We start from the raw sequence: 27,063 nt of genomic DNA, 5'->3' as shown, positions 1-27,063 counted from the left end.
AGTCCTCAAAAAATAAAACCAGAGGTTCCATTTGACCCAGCTATTCCCCTTCTTGATATATGCTTGGAAGAATTAAAAGCACCGTACCACAGAGATACATGTGCACCAACGTTTACAACAGAAATTTGTGACAGCCAAATATTGGAAAAATCCCAAATACTGGAAACCATGCTTATCAACTGATGAATGGCTAAAAAAATGTGAATTTTTATACAATGAAGTACTACTCTCCCATAAAGGATAAGCTGGAGACATTTCTAGCTAAGTGAATGCAACTTGAGGGTATACTGCTAAGTGAAATAAATCAAACACACATGTTCAAATATTATATCTCTGGTGTGCAAAACCAAAAGTATAAGGACAAAAGTGTATAATGGATATTGGAAAATGCAGAAAAAAATGTTCAAATGGAAAGTAGAACAAGGAAGGGCAGGAGAAAGATGGGATAAGAAAAACAAATTAGAATGAAAATATGGAAATGAAATCTTTGTAAATAAACAGGGGAAGAGGGCCAAAGTGAGGGGTGGAGAATGGGCAAAAAAGAAAAAGCAAGATATATCATGTATAGGTACTCAGTACCTATGATAAATGTCATCATTATGTATATCTAAAATGCATCAACAAAATAAAAAATTAAACAAAAAGAATAAAAATAGAAAATCTCCATGAATACAATACAGGAATAATTCCTGCAAACCCCCCCCCCAAAAAAAAGAAGAATCAGTGAACGATAACACTGGTGAACATGGTCCAAAGTTCATCACTGAAACTGCCATGGTGCACTGCGAGGAGCGCACAAATTTGATAATCTCAATCAATTCGTGAGAAACACCAGATAAGCTTAAATTGGGGATGTTCTATAAAGAATCTAACTAGTGCTCTTTTAAATCGTCACGATCATGGAAAAGAGAGTTTGAAGAATGTTTATAAATTAAAGGAAACATACTTCTGATTGTACATTTGTATGCCTGTAATGTAAATGTGGAAAACTATGAATTAACATGAACATGTCTTTTAGTGAGCAAAGGGAATTAGCCTTGTGCATTCAATATATATCCTCATCTTTTATGGTCATAACCTATAGTATTATATATTGTAAATTGTAATTTTAACCAGGTTTTTTTTTCTTTTGAAGGAATGAATGTTATTTATATAGCCTAGTTAATGTTTAAAAAGAAAGGAGGGGAAAGAAATGGCTCAGTAGAATAAGCACCTGCCTCACAAGCACAAGGTCCTGAGTTCAATCCCCAATACCACAAAAAAAGAAAAGAAAAAAAAAAGAAAAAGAAATGAATATCTTGGTTTTATTTGTCAGATAGTCAGAAAGTAAGAAGATCTGTTCTAAATGTTATCTGAATGTTTCAGTTCACACTAGTGATTTTTCTTTTAATCTTAAGTAATGTTTCACTTATTTTGTGACAGTCAAAAGTACGTGTGAAAGCTCAGCCCTGCCCCATCTTTCCTCACAATCAGAGCCCCACTCACCTTGGAAAGTGTAAATTGCCCTTAATTTTTGTACAGGTGAACTATATTTTGCATTTTGTCTACTTGTAAATGAATATAAATACAATTTTGCTTTTTTGAATATAGATTTGGTAGTACTACAGAGAATACATTTGCAGAGCCTTGTGTATATTTCCAATTAACTTCTTTGCAAGCAAACATAACCATATATGTAGAATTAACAAACCTGTGTATGCTTATGCCTGGGCAAGTATTTTTGGTAACTCTTGTGTAGACTGTCTCTAAACAATGTGTGATCTTTATTTTGAAAAATACAGAATGTTGGAATCTGAAATTAATTAATTAGAGGCAACAGAGCACCTGAGTGCAATGTGGGATTCTGGACTGGATAAAAAAACAAGAAAAACACTTACGTAGAAACATTGGTAAGACTTGGACAAAATCCACAATAGTATGATACATTAATAATGTTGACAATTATACTATAAAATAATTGTATAAGAGGATAACATTGGTGAAGTTAGGTGAAGGACCCATGATATGGAATGCTATTTTTATAACCCCCTTGTAAAACTCTAAAATTTATTTCAAAAAAATAAAAATGTCCTCCCTTAAAAAATTATTCCACAGGCGCAGCGACCAGGGTTTGATTCCCTGCATGCCATGCCAGCCCCATCCCTGGGGCAAACTGAGATAGTGATTGAAACTGGGCATGGTGCCCCACGACTGTAATCCCAATACTAAATATATTAAAATAAATAAATAAATAAATAAAATTCCATTCTACATTCTCACTAGCAGTATACTAGTGTGCCTGTTTTCTCATGTCCTCTGATACTGGATTAAACTGTAACAGGTGTAACAGGTACCTAAAACACTTTCCATTTTTATTCTTCATGTTGGTAAATCAACATGTGAAAATATTTCACTGTCTTTTTTCTATATAGTACGGGGTCTACATGGTCTCACTGCACAGATTGGACTCATAGTGATCCTCCTGTTTTCAGCCTCCCAAGCACTGGGATTGCACGCATTCCACGCATGCCAGGGACTGAACCCCGGTCTCTGCACCTGCCTAAGCAGACACTTTAGTAGCTGAGCTGTCTGGATAGCCCAGCTTTTTTGCATTAAGAGACTTGTTCAAGTATTTTGCTTATTTTCCCACTTGTTTTGTTGACTGCTTAAGAGCCATTTAAAAATCAATAAAATAAACCCTTTGGAATATTGCAAACATTTTTCCCAGTGTAGTTTTTCTCTTCATTTGGGGTATTATTTTTAGACAAATATTGTTTTTCATGTTTTAGCAAGTAAAATGTCTCTCATTTTTGGTTTCCAGATCATATTCTCACTTTAAACCATATAATTATTCCTTTCTATTTCCTAGAAATGTAATTATCAATTCAAAAATGTGGGATTTTTTTTTAGTGTGGTTGAAAATTGGAGGTAAAACAGGCATGTATTGATATAGAGTATGAAATTACCTTTCAGAAAAGCTAGGATTTTAGCAATAGTTAAATAAAACAGAATTAATCATAATAAAAATTATAAAATATTTTTAAAAAAAAACTGTTCTCCCTTCTTCCACATGATTTTAAAAGCTAAAACAGTGTCATCTTTCCAGAAACTTAGGAAAGCATTCTATGTGTTTTCTGTACAATGAAATTAAGAACTCCTAATCAGTTTTGACTACAACTTTACTTTTAAGACCATTCTAAGAGACCTACCAGACAAATGTGAGACTACAAGAAAACAAAACAAAAAAGTATACTACTACTATCTTTTTGATAATCGAAGTTTAAATTAGCAGAATGACACACTGAGAAAATGAGAAGTGATGACTTGGGCCCAGAAGTTCAAAGTCAGAATCTAGGCAACATAGCAAGACTTTGTCTTAAAAAGAAAAAGATCAAAAAATACATACTTTTAAAGTGCTCAGGGCTGGGAAGCTTGCTCAGCAGCATAAGTGCCTGCCTAACAAGCATAAGGTCCTGAGTTTGATCCCCAGAACCAAATAAAAACAACAAAAATAAATAAAGCTCTCAATATATCAACTAATTTAAATAAGAATTTTAAGTCATAAGCATCAATAAATTTTTTACTTCTACCTACTATTATGAAACAACCACTACAGAAAATTTTTCAATAGATAAAAATTTTATCTCAGTGTTAATCATTGAGTCAGGGGATCAAGAATATATAAATTTGTGCATTCTGGTCAGCAGTTATGCTTTGTTTTTAAAAATCACAAAGCCAAGATTTTTTCCCATAATTTTATTAAGAAACAAATACCAATGTGACAGTTTCAAATCCCCTTTTTTGTTAAGTTCTGTTATTTGAATGTTATAGGTGTGTAAACTCAGCAAAATATTCTAAAAGAGTCCAGTAGCCCATAATAGTATTGGGGCTTCCGCTTCACTGGCAATGTCAGAAATTGTTGACCTGAGTCCCCTACAGCTCAACATAACAGCATGGCTTTACTTCTTATATTTTGTTTCTATACTTTTCTGCTGGATGGTTAAGACCAAGGTAAAGCAGGACCTATGCAACAAGAGTTGTAGCTTTTGGGTCTGAGAAGGCCAGTGAAATCCCCTCAGGATTTATCCTGAGATCCTGTACCTCAGATTGTAGAACCTTTGTCAGTGTCAGCCATGTGGATGAGTCACGGCCATTGCTTGGCCAATGTGCTCTCTGTAAAAGCCCTGAGAGAATGTATTCTCTCCATGTGACTCTCCTTAGGCACACTCTACATCATCAATCACTTTCCTCTTTGGCCCCATAATCTCCTTGATCAGAAAATTTGGGACACTACTGAGTTACATGACATTACAGTAAAAGTTCTCGTATGTCCTAAGTCTTAATTGACATTGGAAGGCTAGAGCCAAAATGTTGGCTTTCCTTACAGCCCTCCTTTTTCTCTAATTTTGGTCTGAAAATTTAGGTTGTTAACCATCCAGAAGAGAAGCTTATTGTTATTACCATACAACTTAGGCTGCTAAGCTTAACCTCACTATCTGTCTGAATATCAAACATCTTAGGCATAACATGGAACAGGTATTTTTCATCAAGTATTGATATGTTGAACTTTAAATCCCTACAGAATATGATGAAAAAACATTTAAAAATTAGAATATATTTTAAAAATAGGCATAAAGAATTATATACATCTTATGTTTACACATAAGTCCAAAAATCTAACCATATACAACCTTCAAGCAGGACAGTCCCAAAATAATTGCTAATATAATGAACAATAAACACCCATGGAATAATAATTTTAAGAAAAAAATGCATGTTCCCCTACAAATAATTTGAGACAAGAAAAATAATTTCTATTTTACTTTTTTATTTTTTATTTTTGGCACCAGGGTTCAAATTCGGGATCTTGTACTTGCCTGGTAGGCACTTTTGCCACTGAGCTATATCCCTGGCCCTTAAGAAAAATAATTTTTAGAAACAAACTCTTAAAGCTAAATAAGGCCTGCTTCAATGATTCTCAAAGTACTATCTGGGGCTATCAAGTCCTTGAAGTACTGTGTATGATACCTCTAATTTCATTCTGTCACAAATAATTTTCATTTACTAAAACAAACAGTAATGGGCTGGTGTTCCATTATAAAGAATGCCAGTTAGTGGGCACAATAGTGCATGCCATCATCCAAGCACACTTAAGCTAAGGCAGGATCACTGCAAGTTTGAGGCTAGCCTGGGATTACATAGTGAGTTCAAGACCATGTTGTGCTACATAGTGATACCTTATCTCAAAAAAAGTAGTGCCAATGAGAAATAAATTTCGCAATGGTGTCAAAAGCATATAAAAGGGCACTTTACATATTGTTTACAGAGGTGAAAACTGGCACATCTTACAGGAAACGATTTAGCAACATATGTCAAGAGGGCTTAGGTCATACTCTCATAACCTTCACTTTCTATTTCTAGGAACAATCTTAGGAAATAATAGAAAAATATAAAGGCTAACCATCACTGTGATTTAGAAAATAGCAAACTCAGAAACAACTTCAAATGCCCAAAATGAGATTGGTAAAATAATGATATACTACAGGATCAAATACTACAGAGCTGCTGAACATACCATTATTAAACAGTATTTTAGCCTGTGAGAAAGCCTACAAGGTATATTAGGTGAAAGTGGTTTAAGTTGAGACTTCAGATACAATATCAGCTTTCTCAGATCTTTGTACATAGGCTACTATCCAAAATGTTAATCTCTACCTTGTAGAATTTTTTTGATTAAGAATATTTTTATTAAATAAAAATGCAGAATACACAAATGATATAAAAATCTATTCACAGAAATAATGTCAGGACAATGGCAGCTTCTCCTGCCTGAATGTTCTAGGACACATCAGATGTTTTGAAACGATGCCTGAAATAAACATCAACTATCTCGATAAGCAACAGGTGGAACTCCTGGAAGACGTGTATCCTTATTGATGAAAATGACAATAAAGCTGGGTCTGACACTAAGAAGAATTGTCACCTCAATGAAAACATTGAGAAACGATTATTGCATCAAGAGTGGCTCTGTCTGCCACTGTCTTTCTCCACCTGGTGGGAAAATATTCCTGCTCTTGTCTGCCTTAGGCCCACAGTCTTTTAGAGAACAAACACCATGCCTTCAATTAAGTTGCAGAGTTCTGATGAAGAGGTATTTGAAGTTGATACCTTGTAGAATTATAGGTAATTTTTAATTTTAACCTTGTATTTGTCCCATATTTTATGACTTTTTGATAAAGCATGGATTAATTTTAATACTTAATAATATACAAAATATAGTATTAGCCTTTCATTTACTTTAGTGTGTATCTGTGTGTATGTTGTGTATATTGATAAATGACAACAAAGATGGTAGAAAAGGTGTTTGGCCCTATGCAAGGGGCAAAGTGATACTTACAAGGAGCCAAATGTTGCCTTTTGCTGTACTCAGGAAAGCAGCTTAGGTACTTCCATTTTTAAATGAGACTCAAGAATAAAACTCTTTTTTTTCATGTGAAATAATCTACAAAGCTAAATAAACGTTTTTCTCATAACTACACTGTTACCTGTTTTCAAAGGTCAAACATGGTTTTTGGCCTCTGTGCCAACATATTACTAACAAAAACTGACTACCACTAGCAACAGAATGGGCAGGATCAAAAACCAACCAGTCATAAATCATAAGGGTTTCCTACACAGATGAATGTATAATTTCTGTGAAGCCCAGAGTTTTGCTTTCTTATTCTATTAAAACTAATAAGAACTCAGATGTCAGATGATAGTTGCACAAGATTTTATAGGTACCACATCATATATTCTTTGTTGTCATGATAAAAAGATTTTCAGCTAACCAGAATCAACCCCCGACAGGATATTAAGCATACCCTACAAGAAGTTATCTTAGACAAAAGGGAACAAAGTCTGAACTAGTCTGTGACTAGTCCACCCAGTGTATTGCTTTCCACATTGGTGTTCAGAAGGACTGTGAAATGATGAAATTTCAGAATTGAACTCTCTGCCTGCTCTTTCTTCTTTACAACCTGGTCTCGGGAACCAAAAATACCAAACTGCAGGGGATATCATCTTACTTAAGATGGTCTTGCCTCAAACACTCCAATCAACAGCAGTGTCACATTACAAATGTGTACTAGGTGACTTCAAAAGAAGTACAGATGGCTAAATTATTTCTTTCCTCTGAGTGATCGTTTTAAAATGCTCAGAACAACAGTGAAATATCATTAAGTAATCTCATTTCCTCTAGTGTCCACATCTCTGCGTGTCCTGCAATGACCTCCACAGGACCTAGCAGCATGGAGTTCACAGTGAAAATTGTGCAAAAGAATGCAGCTGCTATACATATAATTCCACTACAATATACAGAAACATATTCATTCAAAAATTTGTGTTTTCATCTAATGTAAACAAAAATTGCTCTGTGGCCAATAGTTAACTCAACTGCATTGTGCCAGCACTTCTAAAGCTAAAATCACAAACAGGATCCCTAGATCATATGGCTAAAATGTGGGTGATCACATTTCCCATCTTGCCAAGGACTAATTCCATGGTGTACATCTGCTGTCCCCGACTACCATCAAAGCAAGTCCTCTTTTGGAAAAATATCCTAGAGATTACTGTAGTTGTAGCCTGTCTGTGCTCCCACAGAAAACAAGGTAAGAATGTATTACTACATTAGTAGAAACTAACATCACTACTGAAAAACATTTTCAAGTACAAACTCTCACTCCAATCCATAGTCACACCAGATAAGGAAGGTAATAAAAGTGCTAGCTATGTTATAAAACATACACACAAGACTGTTCATCAAGTTTTCAAAACATCAAATTATTAAAATGTAACATATTTATGTACAACTGAACATTAGTCTAAATAAAAACTAGAGTAATTTTTAACTGTTCCGATCAAACTGAAGTCAATTCCTCATCTTCAAAAAACACACATTTGAGTGACACACAAGTTGACATATACATGGGAGGTAAAGGCAGGAGAAAACTAAATTCAAGTCCAGACTAGTAATTTAGCAACTTAATTAAAGCCTGCATCAAAATATAAAATTTAAAAATGGCTAAAGATAAAGCTGTGTGTGAAGAGTTTGCATTCAATCCCCAGTATCACCAAATAGATGACACACACAAAGATAAGTGACAATGAAGACACACACACATTTAAAAGCAGAATAAGTCAGATTTCCTGTAAGGAATTAAGGAATAAATCATATACACTGTAGGAAATTATTCATACCAAGAATGTCAACATTACGCACCACAAACATGTACAAAAGTAAAGGGGATCAAGAGATGGGTGGATGGGGTAAAGAAGGAGATGAAAAAAGGAATTAGAATGTATTATTTATATGTACTAACTCCCCAGGAGGAATGTAAACATTATGTGTTATGCACACGTGCTAATACATAAAATTAAAAAGCATCTGCATTCGTAGGTTTTTAAATTTACATGACATTATTTTTTGCTCCTGTTCCATAAATTTTATTTTTAACATGTCTTTTTATTTATAAAATATAGATTCAGTATGCACATTCCTAAAGAGGTAGCACAGTTTTCTTGTCATTTTAAAATATATATTAGCACATATTTATAATGCGTGATTACACTCATTGTGGGGAGTTAATACATGCACCTAACACATTTAAGTCCTCTTGTGTATCCTTCCTCTCCCTTTCTTCTCCTCCCTGCAACTTATTTATGACTTTGAAAACAATAATCCTACCTTAGAAGTTGTGGTCTCCTTTTAACTAACTTTAAAAATCAGAGAAAAAATATTTCAACTTTAGCAAACTACATTTCTGCCTTCATATCAAATATACACTTTATGCTGTTATACATGTATGGAGAGACATAATTTTCCAATGATGATTTTCTGGAAAATGTGTGAGCAACCTTAGACTACTGCATATCAAACAAAGCATAGGATTCCCAATAAATAAGAAAAACTAACACAAATCCAAACCTTTCTAAACTAATCCAGATTCTATAATCTCTAGTTCCTGGAAGTCAGTCTATGCCTTTACTACAGCCTAACATTCAATATACTAAAAATGATTTGTTTAGAGTGGCCCATCAGAAAAAAGACTGCAGGCTAATCATCTGTTAATGGTTATAATCCAGTATGTATATCTGCATAGTTTGGGTTCAAATCCTGACATGGGTGAGCAAGAGAAGATAACCACACCTCAACTATCACAACTGTAAAGTGGGAGCAGTATTATTACTACCTACTGGGACTGTCATGAAACATAAACACAGCTCTAGCCATCATGAACTTTTAGTTTCTCAAAAGCATCATCTTGATTTCTTACCTCTTCCTCTAATCTCAAAAGCATCTTGATTTCTTACCTCTTCCTCTAACACATACTTTCTGTTCTGCACAGAACACTCCCTTTTTTCTGACTTCTAAAGAAACTTGCAGAAAGCTTCCTGTCACCTCCTATGTCAAGCATATCTGTTATTTGCCTTAAAAGCACCCTGTAGCACTGTACTAGACTTATGTGAAGATTCAGTTGCCTGCTAGGCTTCATTCATTAAAGACAGAGATCAAGTGCGTCTTGAGCACCACTGTAAAGCTAGACCCTAGCACAATACAGGGTCAGAGCAATTGTTTGATAACTCTTGTGAAGGACTATGGAATAAAATAAGAAATACAACAGACAAAGGAAATCAAAATAAGATTTCCAAGATAAATACTTCACACTTGGAAGAAATGTACGCCTTTTTGCATTTAAGGTATACAACTGCACTTGTTCTCATACACTGAGAGACTTGCTATTAACACATTCACAACAAATCCCTAATTTGTTTGTCTTGCTGCCAAGTGGCTTGCACCAACTGGTGGTATGTGCATGACTGTCCGAATGAGTGGCTCTTTATTACTTTTATTAGTATATGCATAACTTTCTCATTGGGTGCACTTTTATTACTTTTATTAGTATATGTGTGACCATTCCATTGGGTAGACTTTCATTAATTTTATTAGTGTATGCATGACTGTCCTATTGGGTGGACTCTTTTTAATTTTATTAGTAAAAAGAGCAATAAAAGTGATTAGATCTGTTTGTACCACCAGTGACACAAGCCACCCAATGGGATAGTCATGCACATACTGTCAGTGGTTGAAGCCAGCAGGAACATGCTACACAAGAGAAGTGTCATGTTCTGACCAAATACAAACTATGCCCATTCTAGTTATAAAACCATGGCTTCATAAGCAGATCAGGTAACAATCTGTTAAATGTATTTATACTTACTATTTCATGTCCCATATTCCAAAGGCTTTATTAAAACATTATATGGCTAGTATTATCTCCTTAAGTATTATCAACTGGGCTAAATGAAACCTAGTGGTATATGTAGCGAGAAAAAAGGAACATAAGATCATGAATAGGGAAAGGCATACAAAAATAAAATTACAAAACAAAACCTCAAGTATATGAGGTAGTAAAGTAGAGGAACAACAATAGCAGCTTGCCTCACAGGTGGCACTAGGTGGCACCAACGTCCTTAGCTAGCTACATAGAAATGAAACAAACAGAGAACCCCCAGGACTATCTTTCAGAGCTTAGACTGAAACTTCAGAATTCGATTTCAATCATATTGGTAGGTAAATACAATTCATTGGAGTTTAAGCTCTGTAAGTCTGCCATCCACAAAGGATAGACCTTAAAGATGTCCTTCCTGAATCCTCCTAGAAGGTAAGTTCATCAACATTTTAGCAGAGGTAAAGGGTTTCAGAATCAGCTCATTATTCTAAATGCAGACGGTCTTAGTGAAGTAAGAAGAGAAAGGGGATCAGAAACACGGAAAAGTTTTTTAAATTTATGCCGACCCACAGAAAATCTTCAGCACAAAAAAATCTGTTACATACAAAAAATACCAATACCATGGTTCAACTTAACATACACATATTCAGAATCACCATGTGATTGAGCCATTGTTTTTTATAAGAATATGTCGTACTTCTTTGGTTTGTTAAGAATGCTGACAATATACACACAGCTGACCTCTTCTTTAAGTTATAAATAATAAACTTAATAAAGAATAAAATATGACAAAACATCAAGGATAGGAAATAAACTATTTTTTTTAAAAAACAGCAGGCATGGGAAGAGGTTTACCAAAGAAAAAAGTACTATATTAAGTGTAAAAAATTAAAACATATATAAAATATTTTTATAATTTATCCTTTAGAGAAGCATGTTGGGAGGATTGATTTATATTCTCCAAACAAAAAGCATGCAAGGATACATATTCAAAATATCAGTTATCTGTAAGTGAAAGATTAGCCATACTTTGTTTTATTTTTTTAAAGAGTACAAACTAGAATTAGAACAAAAAAATTACATGAGATTCAGGATTTCACTTAACAGTATTTGTTGTAATATATAGTGTTGTCTTCCAACCAGTTATTCATATTACCAGATATATGTATATAAAATTGGAAGTGAAAAAAATGTGTAAGAAATTAAGAAGAGAAAAAGTACAAACAATTGAATAAATGAGACAAAACAAATAAAGGATTATTTGCTCCTTTCCATAGACCAGCAGAAATGCACAGTACATTTCTCCACTTTGCTTTATTTTTATCATTTTGTTTACATATATTTTCTAAAATAAACAAGTAAATTACTTTTTGGACCCTGGAACATTAAAATAAATGACTTGGGGAGAAATTCAGAGAAATCCAGGTGAACTCTAGAATTTAGCCAATAGTACTGACCTAATGTTACAGAAAATGTTAATATTAGGGATACATCTCTGAATTATCTGTAATAAATTTCCTATCAATCTAGAATTATTAAAAATAATCTGTAAAACATTACACTTTTAAAACAGAAACAGAAACTAAAAATGTTTTAGTCTAAGAAATTCATTTGGTTAAGACATCTCCATATATGGACAAGAATATGGTAGAATAAATTCATTGGCAGGTAAGTTACTATAATTTCTAGAATTACAATAGAAAGACTTAAAGAAAAATTACATTATCTAGCCGCCACTAAATATGACAGTGATGTCATCTTACTTGGCATAGACTCATTGAAGCAAAAGATAGATGGTAAGGTCACTATTTTATTTAGTTATATAAATGGCATAGATGAAGACTACCCATCATAATAACGGATATAACTGCAGAGGAAAGGAATTAAAAGTTAAGCATTGGCAGTGGCAATTCCTTTCCTTCATAGTATTTTTAAATCTATTGTGCCAAATTCTTGGTAATTACAAGTGCATGTGCACACATTTGTTCCAGAAATATGCTAGCCAGGTGTGGTAGTACATGTCTGTAAACTCAGTACTCTGGGAGGGTGAAGCAAGAGGATCAAAAGTGCGATCCTAGGCTAGGCAGCTTACAGACTAAGCAAGAACTTATTGCAAAATTAAACAAAAATAAATAAAGAGGCTGAGGATATAGCTCAATAGGAAGGCCCAGAATTCAGTCCCCAGTACTACAAAAGGTGGGACTGGTGGCTCAGTGCTAAAGTACCACATATTATATGTATAAGCTTCTAGGTTCATTCGCCACACTATAAAGGAAGGATAGAAAGAAGACATGGAGGAAGGAAAAAGGAAAAGGTGAAAAATATTTAATGAGCATATACTATGCTCTTTCCTAATGGGGTTTACTGTTCAATAGAGAGTATTTTAAGGAAACAGAAGCTTAACACAGAGAGCTAGATCCATAGGTGGAATATGAGAGCAAGGTCCTTCATGAGGTAATCCTCAACCCTATAATAATAGCCTGACCAGATGACTATGAACTTTTTAAAATGTTAATAATAACAGCTAACCTCTGGAATTACCCAACTATATAAGTTATCACTTTATTAACTGGCTTGCCTGCTTTTTGAAATCCTTTCAAAAATTGGGACATAAATAAGTATGAAGAGTAAAGGATGAAAGCAAGCTTCTAAAAGAGAAAAGAGAAAAGTGCAGCATCAGAAAGCACAGAAAAGTGAAAAGTCTTGATCAATTTTAAAGACAGACTAGCCAACTGTTACAAACATAATGCATGTCTGGTTTTATGATTCCAACAAATATAAAATTTGGAAGAGGATAATTACTTTCACTGTGGGACACAACCCAAGGAGGTGCCATTACATAAGTATTGTAAATTTCTCAATATAAGGCACTTCTGCATAGTTCTAAAATAAGAACTTGAGACTGGGAGTATAGCTCAGTAGCAGAGCATTTACCTAGCATGTGTAAGACCTGGGGTTCAATACCTATCAGTACAAAAAATAAAATAGTAACTCTAGGAACATATTAAATGAAAAGTGTTTATATGTTTAAAAATCCCAAGCAGAGCAAAAGCTTTTTCCCCCATCTCAATGAAATACTGTTTAAGGAAACAGTTATGCATCCTCAGCAAAGGTCAGCCAGGAAGCCTGTTATAATTTCAAATCTTCCTTGCTGCTGATACCGCCCATAAATTCCTAACCCATTTAGTGTCTGTAAAGTACTGTAGATACATACTTTTTAAGTTATTTCTTTGATTATTTAATCTAAAATACATCATCCTAACACTAGGCAGTAATTCAGTCCTCCTTGAAACATGTGCAATCAATGTCAACAGCAGTAAAAGATAAGGTAGTTTGTTTTTTCATGTGTATGGAGCAACCTAGGGCTTATTCTTCTTCGAAAGCAAAACAAAGGTAAATTCAAAGGGTAGTTTTGAAATGCTGTCTCTTACCATACAACATTTTGAACTCTGATGGCTATGTGAGAGCATTTTACAGGACAGGAATTTTTTTTTCTTTTTCTTTCTTTTCTTTCTTTCTTTCTTTCGTTCCCACTTTTTTTTTTTTTTTTTGGCAGAACTGAGGATTGAACTCAGGCCCTTGCGCTCAAGGGCTTATTCTACTGAGCCATCTCCCAGGCCCCAGGGTTTTTTCACAATAAGAAAACAGTATTAAAATGTTTCTACCACCCTCATCTTTTAGTTTCCTTGGATACTATGTTTCATTTTAGAAAAGAAAAACATAGAGATTCAGAGCCAAGTCCAAACAACATCCTAATGTTTCAGCAACAATGTTGCAGCACCCAGAATAGCAAGTAAAATGTAGTCCAGCACTAGCAGAATGTAGCCAGAGACCTGGTTAAGCAGCAAGTTCAGAGGCTCATTCAACAGGACAATTTCACCCAACCCAAAAAAGACAAGTGGACTACTTCAAACTTGCAATGGTTTTCTTTAACTCCAAAGGCAGAGGGGTAGGTAATCAACAGAGTTCACCAAGTCTAAAAAACTAATTTTTCATCTTCAGCTCCTAGTCAATCTTCCTAATGCAAAATAAAAATTTTCTCATTTGTGACAAAATATGACATCTAGGAAATACTAGGCAAATAAAGTGACTTTAAATATTTGTTACCTCAGCTAGAAATGATGTAAAACTATAAAAATTAGCTCAAAGTTGAAAAACAATTCTTATAGCCAAAATCAGCTGCTCAAAATGAGTTGTTTGTAACTTTTAAAAATTATTAAAGTAACATGCAAGTTATATAACAACAATCCCATCTTTGAAAAAAATGACATAGTTTTGACTCAATTTTGCAGATTTTTTCACTTAAGTTGTGCTCTTCAAAGTAAATACTGCCTAGCTTCTCAGTATTCTACTTACTTAAGAAACCTATAGATTACAACTTATTTTTATTTTCTTATGTATTTAGTATTGGGTATGTAAGGTCTCACTATATAGATTGGACTCATAGTCATCCTCCTGTCTTCAGCTTCCCAAGCACTGGGATTATAGGCACACACAACCACACCCAGCAGTGTGCCCCAGGGGTACTAGCACAGTACCCTGGGAATGGATCCAACTTATTTTTTAAATGATCTCTCAGTAGAAATTATATTTGAGATTCCTAGTTTGGAAAACAAAAGGCAACTCTGGCTACTGAACATGAATTCCTGCTACTTCTTGTTGTTTGCTAATAATGCCCTAGGATAGCATCCACCTTCTTTCTTCCTAGAGGTGCCCTGAGCAAGGTCATCTCTCAAAGTTGAAGGTGGTTCCTGGAGGTGGTCAGTGATCTTCTCCAGTTGAGGATAAGTGGAAACAAGATACAAGACAACACTCTAGGAGCCTCTAGGAGGCTAAATCAACTCGAAAAGAAAGTATGGTTTTTAAGGCTAGGGTTTTCTTTTTAAAGAAATTTCAGCTGTCTGAAATTTAGGAACAAATCTTCCATCTTACTAAATGTAATCATCACAATCATAGCCCAATAACTCCACAGAAATATTTTGTGTAACCAAATAATGATGGCATAAATAAATGCATAGTACCGCAGAGATTATAAGACTCGTTTGGGGAGCTATGCTGCAGTGCAATGTTTTCCTCCCTAGTGCCAGAGCTGTTACCTTTGTAGAGCACTTAGGTGTATTTTTTACCTCCCTATTGTATTCTTACTGAGCTAGGATTCAAGAGAGCTGACAGGGCTGGTTTAAGTCCTTTTAACCCCTCTGTTTTATACTCTTGAGACTGAGAATTACCAATCACTGAGTTCTAGCCAAGCAAGTCCCAAAATAAATGACAGGAGATTGCTGAGGGGTAAAAGTAATGTTGGGGAATTCCATTTCAAACCTGGAATATAAAAGGTGGGGGATTCACCATAAAGGCTTTCATTTTGTAGTTGTTTCTTCTAAAGAGGCCTGTATTACAAATAATATTACCTGTAATGAAGTACAGTAGCCTCCTAGAATCCTTGGGAGAATTATTCCAAAACATTCCTCACATACTTGAAATTGTAGACAGTTCTCAATTCTTTTTCCTAAACATATATACCTATGATAAAGTTTAATTTACAAATTAGGTATAGTAAAAGATTAACTGCAATAATAAGATACAACAAACATAATAATAGACCATAATAAAAGCTATTTAAAACTTATGAATTGTTTATTTTTGGAATTTTCCATGTAACATTTTCAGACTGCAGTTGACCAGGGGTGACTCAAACTATGTAAAGTGAAACCACTGATAAAAGGAAACTACTCAATTCTGTGGGGGTTATTTCTCAAAGAAAGTTACAACCCTATAAGTATTTAAATATATAGTCTTTTGGTACTGAAGAAAATGCTGCAGTTAACATAAATATGCGTATAAATGAGAAATCTGCTTCACATAAAAGTCCTGGCCTTTATACTTGACACTCTAAACAAAATCTTAACTGTGCAGTCTAAAAATTCTAGGGGAAGTTTTGAGTTATACAACATCCTTAAGGGCCCAGCCATTTTGCTTAAAAATGTGTAACTATAACTATATTTCAGTGAATATGCTAATGTTGATATTTCCATTTGGGGAAATAACCACTAGTTAGCTTCCCAATTAAAGGTTGCATAATTTGCCAGAGGCACACTTGGGCCCTACCTTTTTTAGTTTCCAGGTTATAGGAACAACTTACTTCACAGAAACTCTACCCTACAAGTAACAAATTATCTGGGCACTGAAGGTCTGGACCTCAACATCTTCTACAGCCTTTGTGATCCTGACTTGGTACTTAATGTTTCTGGCACCCCAAATATTCCACCAAAGATTTTAAACCTTCCTAAACTCATTTTGCATTTGGACTTAAGACCAAATTGAGAAAGTTTCTGTGGTCTCAGATGTAAGAATATGATTCCCTTTGGCATGCTTTTCCCTTTCTTGCTCCATTTGTCTGAAAAACCTTTATCTGACAATTGTTATCACTACTACCCAGTTCTACCTTTCAGGATAACTATTCTTTTACTTCTTAGTACCTTTGAGAGGCATGTGGAACCTAGTATCTTTTGCTTGGATTCATCCCATGTAATATGAGTTGAAGTTCTTCTTGAAGCAATTAACTGTATTTTAAACTCATTCACCAACTTCCTGTTTCTGATCTGAGGGAACCTTTCAGCTTTCAGTTCATTTAGAGAATTAGAAATGACTAACATTCTCAGCACAATGAAGCATTGCCATCTTTCCCAATGAAGCAGCTCCGCCCATTTCTCCATGTTTTCTTTAAGGACAAATCACTCAGTTCCCCCAGGGGAGAGGTTCTTCTAAACCCTATCATTATTCTTTATAGTATTAAAATAGTTCAAGCACACATTAAATGTAATAAACAAAATACCTAAGAGAAAAAGATATTTTACCATGCTGCCCACTGCATTAACTTCAGAAAAACTACTAAAATGCACCACAAACATTTTTACACATCTTTAATAGTCTAATTTCACATCCCCCTCTCATTTCATTAGTCAAGTGACAAACAGGAAATCTCTATCCTGACTTCTCTGTAAAGTCTGCTATCTTGATAGAACCTATGAGAGGAAAAAAAACTCCTGTCATGAAATTAATTAAAAAACAGGCCAAGATGCATATAGTATAGGAAAACAGGGCCTGCTTCAGTTGTCATAGGAAGACCTGAATAGCTATGTAGAGCATTCCCATTAATCCCACTGTCCACAGAGTAGAGCTTTCCTTTATAAAATGCCCTATGGAATTTGTAGAAAATGATTAAAATATCAAAAAGTCTCCATCATAAAATAATGCATTTTGACCTCTACGTCCCACAGCAAACACCTAGAGGAGATTTTAATGGGCCTATACTGGATTTGTTTTTAGTAAATGATCCAAATGCAATGTTTAATAATGAAATGAGAAAGCAGCATTCAAACATGCTTGTCCCAATCAAACAGGGTCCTCCTAAAATTCTATTTTATTTACTGTAAACTGAGATGCAAAAGTCTGCCTAAGACTCATTTTTATGTACTATCCACGGAGATATTGGCAAAGACTCATGTTGCCATAAATACCTAGATTTTGTTTTTTAAACTATAAAATAACCTGCCATATAAATCTTTAGCCAAAAGGTACCCATAAAAAAAAGGTACACATAGCAGTTGGTTTTCCTTTGGAAAAAATAACCATTCCGGTTTAGTTTTTCAAATCTTCATTAAAAGCAAACTACACAAACAAAAAAAAAACTTTCTGATGCCATTGCTTTGAAACTGTCTCATATTGCTATTTCTCATTAAAATTATAAAAACTTAAAAATAAATAAAAATAAAAATATTTTGCATTTATGCCTCATTGCTAGTAAGTATAATTTAAATATACTCAAATATCATGTAATCATATTTCCATCAATGACATCATGTATGATAGTGGTTCTAGAAGAATGTAATGGAGCTCACAGACTCCAATAATCTAGTAAGAATAAAGCACAACATTGCATTTATAGCAATGTTGGTGTAAACAAATCTATTTAGCTGCAATCACATAAAAGCATAGCATAAACAATTACATCAACTAAGTGTATAGTAAGCAATAGCAGATAGGTTTACCTATATATAGTTTGTGTTGTTTGCATAATGACAAAATCAATGAATATGTTCAACAACACATTTTTCAGAGCGTATCACCATCAAGTGAAACATGACTGTAACATGTTCATAGTTAAATTTGGAACAACATTTAACTGGTTGAACATTAAAACCTTAAAACTTCCTTGGCCATTTACTTTTGATGACCACAGTTTTTCCAAGATTATAGTTGGTCCTAGAAACCAGTTCCTTTAACTGAAATGCTGTATTTACATTGCCAAATATTGTTCTTTTCTCGTCAGCTGTCTTTTTCACTTATTTGGAGTTTCTCTGATCCTGATAAATGGTCACAGTGTATTATCAAGTTGAAGGAAGCAAGTTACAAGTCAGTATGTACAGTAAGAACCCTCTTTTGTTACTGTATGTGTACCTATGCACGCAAGTGTAACATGCATGTGCAAGAATGTATACCACAAAGTTGACAACTGATCTCCCTGGCTATGGGATTACAGTGCTTTTATTTGCCTTTATGGTTACACTTTCAGTGTAGAAAATAAAAGTAGTACTTCAGTAACTGGAGAAAAAGTTATTTTAAAAAACACCTGTACATGCAATAAGTACGAACTGATACATCTCTAGCAAAATGGTATTACATAACAAAGTAATCATATTGTAATTACACTCCAGTGTGGTGTACAAATATCTCATACTATTAACCTGAATAATTACTCACAAAAATAGCATATTATGGACTGCTAAATACACTAGAGAATGTATAGCATAAAAAGTAAAAGTGATCTCTATAATGCCTTCCTCTAACACTACTCCCTTTTCCTCTAGGGATAACTATTCCCAGTGTTATCAACCAGGAGGCTGAGTTATCTACACCGCTGATAACGGTTCATTTTTTTTAGATAAGGGGAATCACAGATTACAATTTTTCTGATCCCCTTCTCTCCCAATTAACAACATACTCTGGAGCTCCAATGTCAGTTTATATATGTCTATCTGAAGGGTCTTTTTTCTTTTTTTAACTGCTCTATGGAATTCTATAGTACAATCCACTATTAAAACATTCACCTACTGAAGGATATTGAGTTGCTGCCAAGTTTTCACTGTTATAAACAATTTTACTGCAGTGAAACTTTACATAGCCTTATACACATACATACGTTTCCCTAGAACTGTGTTTTGGAATTGCTGAGTCAAAATATATGTACATTTTAACACAGTGGGATTTAGGTATTCTTTTTTTTTTTTTTTTTTTTTTTTTTTTTTTGGTGGAACTGAGGATTGATCTCAGGCCCTTGCGCTTGCCAGACAAGTGTTTATTCTACTGAGCCATCTCCCCGGCTATTTAGGTATTCTTTATGAAAAAAAGTTAACAGAGTACAATATGACAGCACCACTTTGCTAAAAGTAGATATTATATTTCATTTTTTCTAAGGTAGTTCATGAAAAAATTGTTTACATTTCTCTAATTCTAGAGTGATTTTGAGCATCTTTTTTATTTATCAAGTTTATATTTTTTCTGGAGAAGGTCAATTTATAAATTCTCTGCCTTTTTTCTAATGGAGACCTCTTCTCTACTGATCTGTACCAGCTCTCTATATGGAGTCCACTGTGTTCAGTAAAAGTTCCATGAAATGAAATTTGAAAGAACTGATTCTTTTGAAACTTTTAGGACAATTTGGATGAACAATTATTTTTCAAATGCACATCAAATATTTCTTTTTATCTTCATTTCATCTGATAAATGTACAGTTATTCACCAAAATTCTGATATAGGCCCAACAGGCCAACATTTTTCTATTTAACACTGGGCCCATGGATTATAAAGAAATTTAACCTGAGTTCTTAGGAACTTGAAATAACTTATAAGATACTTGTGGGCTGGGGAGATGGCTCAGTAGAATAAGCGCTTCCCTGGCAAGCACAAGGGCCTGAGTTCAATCCCTGGTTCCACCAAAAAAAAAAAGGATACTTGTAAACCAATGTAAATTAGGAATATTTTTACTTTTCTACATGTATTTTACACTAAACTTTCATAGATGTCTTCCCCATAACTAGCACTTTTTGTAGAAACTTCTTTTAATCAACACTTCCAAAAATACTCAATTGGTTTCATTACAATGAACATAATGTAACCATCACATAGCTTTAACAATTATCCACACATGCTACACAGCCTTTTTTAATATCTCTTCACTTTCCACTTCCATCCCCCAGCTCCTTATAACGTGGAGCTAATCCTGGACACTGAAACATTTTATCTGTCAGGTTTTCAGTACCTACTCCAATTTCATCTACTCATATTTTATCAGTATACAAAATAGCAAACAAATTTATGTTTTCAGAAATGTACAACCAAAGTATACAGGTTCAGTAAGAAAAGTATATGCTCTACTGGTGGGAACACAAAGCACCCTGGGCCTCTGGAAATCAACGTACTAACAGCCAGTGCTCAGTGCAGTGTTACTTTAAAAGGAAATGAAGATTATCAATTTGAGTTGCTAAGTAAAGTATTTGGAAATCAAAGTTTCTGCTACATAGATAGAAGTTATTTTCCCTGCTGTCTGTCATCTACCTTTTCAACTTCATTATGGTATCTTATGCTTTCCAGAAGTATTAAAAATACTTCCGTGTTAGACTGGGCATGGTGGCACATGCCTGTAATCCCAGCTCTTGGGAGGCTGTAAACAGGCAGATCACTATGAGAGCAATCTAGCACTGAGACCCTGAACACCCTGTAGACCCTTCCCTAAAAATACAAAAAAAAATACTTTCGTGTTTTAAATATATTCTTAATTTATCTCATGTATGATGGAAGGTGAGGATCCATTTCTTTCTAATTGTTTAGCTATCATCTTTCCATTTTGAGTGTTAAAAGAAGTAAAATACCAACTTGTCAAAGAAGGAAGTGAAGTAAACAAAATAATAATCAACAATCTAAGTCCAGTTTGACAGACTCATACTACCATGCATTTAAAGATCAAGTAGCAGCTTCGAAAGCATAAAGGTTGCCATGGTTGGCTTGTTTATTAAATTTCTGGTTAACAAGATCACCAAAGGATATGACTGCATAGGCCAATATCTCTTAGAAACTGAGTTGCCATACCAATAAATTCACGTTCACACAGAAATAATTCTCACTTCAATCACAACAGCAAAAATCAACCTTTCTGACTTTCTAAGCATGTGTTAATATAGGTGCTAGTCAAGAAAATGCAGTCTTCTGAACCACAATATCCGATGGCAATGTAACCAAATCATCCTTGAAAAATTACTGCAAAATCTGCTAAAGTTTCTTTATAGACTAGAAAAACAATAGTTTATAATGTTTTCCTTTTTATCAGCACTGGGGATTGAACCCAAGGTCTTCACAGGAAGCAACATCTTCAAACCTTCTGGATTTTTTATTTAGAGATAAGTTTATACTAAATTGCGCAGGCTAAGCAAGAGTTTACAATCGTCCTGCTGTGGCATTCCAGAGTGATGGGATTATAAGCATGTGCCACCACGCCTAGTTTATAAGGTTGCCTCATCTCATCTCTGGGTCCATCAAACTTTTTAAATAATGGTCCAGAGAATAAATAGGATTATCAGGCTATACGGTCTCTGTTTCAACTCTGCTGTTCAGTCGAACAATACATAAATGAATGGCTATGGCTGTGTTCCAATTTCTGTTATTTACAGAACCTGCTGGTAGGCAGGATTTGGCCACAGGGAATATATTTCTGGCTCCTGCCTTACACCAATGCTTGATCTTTTTCAAATAGGAATCTACTACCCTAGTTGCACACTTATTTGAGTAAATATGGTAACCATGAAGGAGCAAGTGATAATGTTAATGCCACCTTGGAAAAATAAATATTCTCCAAATCACTAACCTTTTCCTTTAAGTTCTACTAATATCAGGAAAATACATTTTTTAAAAAATATAAAATTATAGACATCACTTTAAGCTACTATTTATCTTAAAAAGTTAAGATGAATGCTATGTAGCCACAAAAAAAGCAAATAGTCTGAACAAATTTAATACTCTTATTCATTATTCTGCTAATAGTGAGTAGAAAATGCCTATTACATGGTTATGATTCATAATGTCACTATTTAAACTGCAGAATTACATTTAAATGAGAAAATAAATTTTTCTCCAGTTTACTTGCCAAAAATCTTTGACTGAAAAACTATAGTTTTGCCAAAATATTTTTAATTTAGAAAGTGAAACAAAAAACTTCCTTGGCACAACATGTTATCTAACTTTAAAGTATAAATTTTTATGATACATTTGAAAGAATGGTGAAGTAGTCATTAGATTTTCAAGGCATAAAATGATAGCAGCCATTTCAATATAGTTAGAAACTATGCAAATATGTTTTCACACGCTAAACTCAACGCAATTTCTTCACAGAATATATTTTAGCTATCGAATTATTGAAAGAAAATGCTCATAGTGCTTACAAAAAATGGGTGTTATATAGAACAAAAAAAAGACAACACATGTATGTAAAACCTCTTGACACCAAAAGTATGTTCTATAAAAGAAAAAAATCAATAAACTGGACCTCATTCAAATTAAATACTTTTATTGTACAAAACTCCCTGTGAAAAGGCGGGATGGAAAGACAAGCTACAGACTAAAAGAATATACATTCAAAGCACATAACAAACAAGGGATTAGTATTTAAATATATCAAGAACTCTTCATATATTTCTGATGCAAATGGAATATGGTACAGCCACTGTGGAAAACATTTCAGCAGTTCAATAGAAAATGAAACAAGCAATTATTATAAAAGCCAACAATTGCACTCCGGTAATTATCCCAGAGAAATGAAACTATGCTCATATGAAAACCTATATATAATTGTTCACAGAAGCTTTATTTATGATCGGGCCAGAATCAAAATAAAGGAGAAGGGGCCAGCCAGATAGCTCAGCAGATTAAAGTGCCTGTTTTGGCAAGTGCCTGTTTTGATATCCGGCAAGTGCGCCAGCCCCGCCCCCAGGCGCACCGAGACATAGACTTTGACTGGATGCAGTGGCGCATGCCTGTAATCCCAGCACTTGAGAGGCTGAAAACAGGAGGATCACTACAAGTCTGATCTGTGTAGTAAGACCCTGTAGACCCTGCACTTAATACATGAAAAAATAAAAAAATAAAATAAATGAGACACTGAAAACACCAGATGTCCTTTGATAAGTGGTTAAATATGGTACATTGCTGCCATGGAATATTATTCAGCAAAGAAAATGAATTAACTATTGATAAAGGATACAGTCTGCACATGAATCTACAGGAATTATGTCAAATGAAAAAACCTTATCTCCAAAGGTTATTCTGAGTCCATTTATTTAGCTTTTTAAAATGACAATGTAATACATGTAAAACAGAATTGTGGTTTGCCAAGGCTCAGGAAAGGAGGGCGATAGCCATGAATGTAAAAGACAACATATGGGATCCTTGTGGTGATTTAAATGTTCCACAACTTGCCTGTGATCGCACTAATCTAAATATGTTAACACTGCATGGAACTAAATACACATACACGAACTAGAGCATGTTAAAACTAGTAAAATTTGCATAAGGAGGAATTCCTTGGTTCCGTTGTTATACTCTATATGTGATTGCAAAAACAGATAAAGGAAATTATTTCTTACAAATGTTTGGCAATCTCAAAATTATATCAAAACTACCTCAAGGGGCTGGGGAGATGGCTCAGCAGAATAAACCCTTCCCTGGCAAGCGCAAAGGCTTGAGTTCAATCCCCGATTCTGGAAAAAAAAAAAAAAAAAAAAAAACTATCTCAAAACACAACACAAAGTCAAAAGGAAATTTTTAAAAAGTAGATAAGGCAGAAGTAGAAAAACAGCTTTTATTTTTGCACAGGGCTCAGTAAAGTTCAAAGAAAAAAAATAACATTGGAAAATTTCTACAAGCTACAAATTAATGTAACCATCTTTGCCTCCCCTATGGGGCCTTAATTTCTTCAAGATTTTATGTCTGTGATTTGGTTGCTGTTTTTCATAAAAATAAACTGTATGCATCTGTCTAACAACCCAAGCATCATCCCAAACTATAGACTCATCAAATAGATTGTCTCAACTATCATATCCTGAGGGCCTGGCACAAAATAAATGACAGATGGAGAAACAAGATAGTTAAATGAATGAATAAATAGAACAAATGAGATGTATGCATATTCTTGTAAAGTTCCTAGTAAATTACAAGGCAGTATGTCCACATTCCCTTACAAATTTTTCAAATCCAGGAATATTTTAAAAAAATATTCAATGAAGTACATCAGACATACGAGCTTAGGTATTACAGGCTGTCTCCCACATGAGAAACCCAAAGTACAAATAGAGAGTAAAATGAAAGGCAGATAATAGGAAGCAAGGAGATAAATCTTTTGTAAATAAGACCAAGAGATGGAGAAAAAAGGGCCTGGGGAGCAAAAAGGAGATGTAAAAAGAATTAAGATGCATACCAATTCCTCATAATGTGTGTAACCATTATGTACTGCAAATACGTACTAATAAAAATTTAAAAATAAATAAAATACTCACCAAATATAAAGTCAGCTTGATATCTAAACATTTTATTTGCAATCAGTAATAACTGGCTTTCAAAAGAATTCTTTTCACCTCCCTTTCCCCTCTTTCCCCTTATTTTATACTCCCACATGTAGCTCATTAACTTAGGATGAATTAACAACTAAGTATATCTACATTAAACTAATATATGCGGATCTTTCAGAAAAACATTCTAAATAACTAGTATAACAGATTTATGGCACAGGCTTAATGCAAAAGACACTACATACATACATGTCTATTAAATATAATATATATCTATCATCTATTCAGTTAAAAGAATACTGAATTCAAATTAAGAACTTACAGTTCATTCTGATTAGTTATAAGCATAAAATAAGCTATAAATGCAAAAAAAGGAGGGTTAAATGGCCTTTTGAAGGGGTTTTACATCTAGCTAGAGCTGGGAGGGGAACCTGAGCCTCTCCAGAGTCCCAGTTCATTTCTCTGCTTACTGAAATGGGCAAGACTTACCTTGTTTCATCCATTCATCCCTACCTAAAATACTCAACCAAAAATCTTAAGCTGGACCACAAGTTTTATCAATAGGTTTAAAAAACACAAAAGTAAATTTACCTATAATTTAATTGTGTCCTTATACCTTGCATGGATTTTCAGGTGCTAAGTTATTTCTGATATCAGGAGGGAAAAAAAAGGAGCTTTATTCTAAAGCACAAGTGGACTGAGAGTTTAATGTTTTACTGCTCATGTAAATTACAGAGTGTTAATTCTAACAAGAGTCTTACATCAAAAGATAAGCTCTGTTACAATTTAAAGAAAAGGTCTTACACTTTTTTAATCTTGATTGACATGTTCACTGGGAATACAATAGAATCTCCAGTTGCTGGTTTATGTATCAAGTATATTTAAAGCTCTTTTGGTAGAAGCAAAATTAGGAAAAAAACTGAAAATGACAAGAAATAATGGGAAACAGGGCTTTCGTCAGCTTAAACCTATTATGTGGCTGCATGGTAACAAACATGAATTTAGCGGTCTGAGAATAACAACATTGAAAGGAACTTCAGTTATGCTCAAGTGCGACATCCCTTTTTTTACAGAAGAGGAAACCAAGCAACTGATTAAACCAATTACCAATAAAGTAAGCTGTGCACTTCCTCAAAGGAGTTCATGTAGATGCTATTTTATCCTTATTCTGCATGTAACCATGCCTCAGAGCTAGGACTGCTTTTTCTTTTAAGGTGAAGAGAAATCCATGAAATTATTTTCAGGAGGGTGAAAACAATCCCTTCGAAGGAGGAGATGCTGAAGTGCAAAAGAGTGACGTCTTATTTCAAATATGTAACCCCTTGATGAAATTAGGCAATGAATCATATTCTCCAACGTTTTCATACAGACATCAGGCAGACTACTTTTGGGTACTCACATGAGAGGAAAAGGAAGTGAATAAAGCTAATATGAAATGCACAGCACCCACTGAAGGCAGAAATCTAGCCAGAAGGAACGGTTTTGGGGAAGCATGTGTCTGCTAGGATCCAGATGTATTCTAATCTATCTAAAGGCATAGGTGGTAAGAATATATTAGAAGCCTGAACATCCGTCCAGTTAGAGAAAGCAGATGCTTCCAGAGAGAGAGAAACCCTCCTAGTGCTCAGTTATAGAGCGACCAGGAGGGGACAAAATGGAGCTGAGGTCTAGGGGCGCCCTAAAGGTCGTTTGGAGGTCTCTTAAACAGTTGGTGTGTTCCTCTCAAAAGGGTCGAATAAAAAACTAATACCCCGATCAGTAAGATGACTTCTGACCTTGAAGGTACAGTGAGAGGCAGGACAAGGCAGGCCAGGTTCTCCCGGACCCCAGACTATTAAAAAGAAAAGATAGTTACCTTAGAAATTGCCTTGGCCCCCGAGGAGCCCGGCGGGTTGAGGCGCCAGGCCCAAGAAGAAAGCGACCAGACCCAGGGACCGGAACGCCCACCCGGCTTCCTCCCGCCTCAGGTGAGGTGCACTAAGCCCACCGCGTGGCCCCCAGCCCTACCGGCGAGGGATGCTGCGATTTCCTCCCCGGGAGTCGCTTACCTCAGACGCTGCCCACCGCGTCTCCACAGCCGGCCGGCGGAGCTCACCGAGAGAGAAGAGCCGCGTGTCCGTTAGCGCCGGGCCGAGGAGGGGCGCGCCGCAGAGGCCAGGAAAAAGCCGCAGCGGCGCGCGCGCACGCGAAGGGCCGGCGGG

At 34.9% G+C, this 27,063-nt stretch overlaps 1 protein-coding gene across 1 annotated transcript in view; it reads right to left on the bottom strand.

Moving 5' to 3' along the window:
- The window catches only part of Acsl4 (acyl-CoA synthetase long chain family member 4), a 76,609-nt gene extending 49,628 nt beyond the window's left edge, over window positions 1–26,981 (bottom strand). Inside the window, exons 1-2 of the mRNA XM_004640042.3 lie at window positions 26,911–26,981; window positions 12,829–12,898 (exon numbers count right to left, since the gene is read on the bottom strand). The gene's annotated coding sequence lies outside the window, so the exon portion shown is untranslated. The remainder of the gene's footprint in view (window positions 1–12,828; window positions 12,899–26,910) is intronic.
- Between the last annotated feature and the right edge of the window lie 82 nt (window positions 26,982–27,063).

The sequence above is a fragment of the Octodon degus genome, unplaced genomic scaffold, assembly GCF_000260255.1.
Source record: "Octodon degus isolate 3935 unplaced genomic scaffold, OctDeg1.0 scaffold00117, whole genome shotgun sequence".
Lineage (NCBI taxonomy): Eukaryota > Metazoa > Chordata > Mammalia > Rodentia > Octodontidae > Octodon > Octodon degus.
This window is presented reverse-complemented; position numbering and strand designations above follow the sequence as displayed.